Source organism: Solanum pennellii, chromosome 4 (assembly GCF_001406875.1).
Source record: "Solanum pennellii chromosome 4, SPENNV200".
NCBI lineage: Eukaryota > Viridiplantae > Streptophyta > Magnoliopsida > Solanales > Solanaceae > Solanum > Solanum pennellii.
Genome location: NC_028640.1, coordinates 48,315,573 through 48,318,894, shown reverse-complemented (window position 1 = coordinate 48,318,894; position 3,322 = coordinate 48,315,573). Strand labels below are relative to the sequence as shown.

The following is a 3,322-nucleotide window of genomic DNA, read 5'->3' as shown; positions in this document are numbered from 1 at the left end:
AACTAAACATCATATGAATAACTCTAGGTTCCATACGTCATTCAAGAACGATGTTACTGCGTCAGCATATGTGACTGGAACAACACTAGGTAATGGAGAGGCACGACATGATATTCTTGATCTACCGAATTGCAAAAAGATAAAGAGGAAGCCGGTCATACCAGCTAGTACTCTTGATCAGTTTCTAAAAGATCAAGGGATACACAAAGATGATGAAACAAGACGTGACAACAACATAGCAAGTGATGTCAAATTTATTCATACTCATATTATTAATGAACATAGCAAAGAATTGGATGATTGTGTGGAACAAGAAGAATTAAGTAAAGATAAATGTGATGTCGAAGAGGAAATTGACATTGATTGTAGTACAAAAGGTATGTTTTAAACCTTGTAAGATTTAGAACTCATTATAAAAGAAATATCTTATTTCATGTCTGTTACATCAATCTAGAAATGTCGAAGCCAAAAAAAGTTCGTAGGACATACAACATGTAAGGATATTCATGCAAGAAATTTGGAAGAAAGAAAGGAGGTGACATTTGATAAAGGACAAGCGGTGGGACCAACTAATAAGACAGTGTCACAATTAAGCAACTTTATAGGAACAATTGCAAGGAATCCTAGATTAATCAGCTTGATGTACACTAGTTGGCATGTGGTGCCAAAGGATACTAAAAAGCGCATGTGGGAATACATCAATGTAAAAACAACCACTCTTGAGAATTCATATTTTGTTATTTTTTTTACTTACTGAAACTAAATATATTTTATTTTGCATAGTCCAAATTTCTACTTCCAGAAGAAGGAAAGAAGTGGGTGATGACTGGACTTCGTGATGCTTAGAGGCGAGACAAGCAAAAAATTAAAAATTTTTTTTTTGATAAAAACAATACCCTTGAAGATATGCTAGAAAAATGTCCTGATGGCATTCCACATAATCAATTTCGCCAGTTGATCGAGTATTGGAAACACCGAACTGTTCAAGTAAGGTTAAAATGGTGCATTTCCACTCATCAACTAATTCTGCATCATATCTTTTTTTTTTATGCATATCAATTCAATTATCTCTTTGTTTTTAACAATAGGCTATATGCGAGATGAATTCTCAAAACAGGAAAAAATAAAAGTGGAGGCATCGAATGGGACCTATTAATTTTGCTAGAGTAAGCGTGGCATTGGTAATACTTAGCTGACATTTCATACAAAATTTGATTTTCATTTTTTTGTACTTTATAAGAACTTACTGATTTTTTCAAATTTCTTTTGATATAATCTGTAGCGTGCAGCCAAAGACAACAACGAAGAACCATCAAAGCCTGAAATATTTATTGCAACTCGTACCAAGACGGGAAAGGAAATCCAGGCAGATACCCAAGTTGCAATAGTAAGTATTTCAAAGAGGATTATTAGTGAACTTTATTCATACTTAACATTTATATTGTGGGGAGTTTGACTACATTAAATTTTAATCACGTATGCCTTCTTCTTCTTCTTCTTCGTGTGCAAGTTCGAGGAGATATCAATTATTTGTTGACATTGTTTAATTATTTTTTACAAAAAATTTTCATAATGTTTTAATGCTTTATCTCTATCATAGGGTTTGAAATGAAATAGTACTTATTATTCACTATGGATACCAATTTATTCAATAGGCTGAACTTCAAAATCGCCAAAATTCTGGGGAAACAGCTGATGATGCATTTAGGGCATTACTTTGAAAGGAGCAGCCTATTCGAGTTAGGTGCTATGGTAGATAAGTGACAACAAGTTTTGTGAAGAAAGATGAGGAAATTAACAATCTAAAACAAAAGCATGCCGATGAAATCACTTTTGTAAAGGAAGAATTGAGAGAAGAAATGCGACATTTATTCACTCAATTTCTGCAAAACAACCCTGGTTTGAATTTTAAAGATATACCAGGGTGTGTTGGATCTAACCTTGCTTCACCTATTGATGCAAGTAGCGCACAAGCTGTAAAAGGCACAAATCTTCCATATTCTTCGGGGTCAGCTCAAGATTCGGTTCTTCAAAAGGTATTTTGTATTTCAAATTCTCTGTTAATAGTGTAAATATTGTTTTTCTTCTAGTTTAGTTGGTGTTCTTGGTCTGGAATTTCAAAACTTATTTTTACTTGTCTAAGTTTAGTCCACCAATTTATAACTGTTAAGAATGTTTATGGTTTTGGTTTAAGCACTCGAATTGTTAGTTGAATAACTGTTCTTTTAGTATTGTGCATTCGAGGAGACTGTGTCTAAAACATTATGTTTTATGGCAAATGCCAATGGTGTTCAATTAAAAAATGATGACATTATTTTCTACCTTTAGCTTCAGAATCCAGCTCATTGTAAAGGCTATTGTAGCTGGTCTTTTAATGGTCTTTCTGCGCCTTTATGAAGTTATTGCTATTTTATTAATATTGGTTTCTTTTAGCTAGGTGGTTGTGGCTGTTAGTATTAAGTTGGTGCAGCCTGTGATTAAAATTTCTACATGCTAGACAATTATAATACTATTGTTATTAGTATAGAGTTACATGGTTTTCAGACCTTTACCTCTGTAGGGTAGAGAAACCATCTAGAGCTTGACCATTAATAGAAGATCTTGTTTGTAGATTTATTATGTTTGATAGATCCTTAATGGTTACTTGTTTAATCGACTCTCAGGTCGTTTGGTCGGTTGCATTAGAAGAAATAGTCTATGCATTATACATGATCATAAAGATAGTTGATTTCTTTCCCTTCGAGGAGGTTGTGTCTATGTTAAACTACAGACAAGGCAGAGAAAATTGGAGAGGAAAATCTGCAGGGGCTTTTCTTGCAGCTTGGTCCTCTATTTTTTGTTCACTGTCTGTTAAATCTTTACCTTGTTCAAGATTTTTTTTGTGTCTTTTTATAGCATTCTTTCTCTTCTTACTAAAAATTTCTCCTGTCTGTATTTTTTGTTTGCGTCTTTAGTATTCACTGTCTGATGATGAACCTTGCCCTAGAGATGCAGTCTGATGATGTTTGTGTCTTTTTTGTATGCACTAGAGATGCAGTCTGATGATGAACCTTGCCCTATGCTGCAGTTCTTTGAAAATATCATGTTCATGTTTTTATGTATTGATTTTTGTGGTCATTCTAAACTATGTTATGAACCTTGTTTCCAGTGGTCATCTCTGGTTTGTTTGAACTTCTTGTGTGTAATTTTTACATTGAAGTTTACAAAAGAAGACTGCACAAATTAAACTTTTGAAGTTTAATTTTTGAGAGCCAACAACAGAAGATTGCACAAATGTTGTAGTCCTTATAATGTGTAATTTTTACATTGAAATTGTATTTAG

General features: G+C 33.3%; 1 pseudogene; it reads left to right on the top strand.

Moving 5' to 3' along the window:
• The first annotated feature begins 1,100 nt into the window (after positions 1-1,100).
• On the top strand, positions 1,101-2,999 carry LOC114076886 (annotated as a pseudogene).
• The last annotated feature ends 323 nt before the right edge of the window (positions 3,000-3,322 follow it).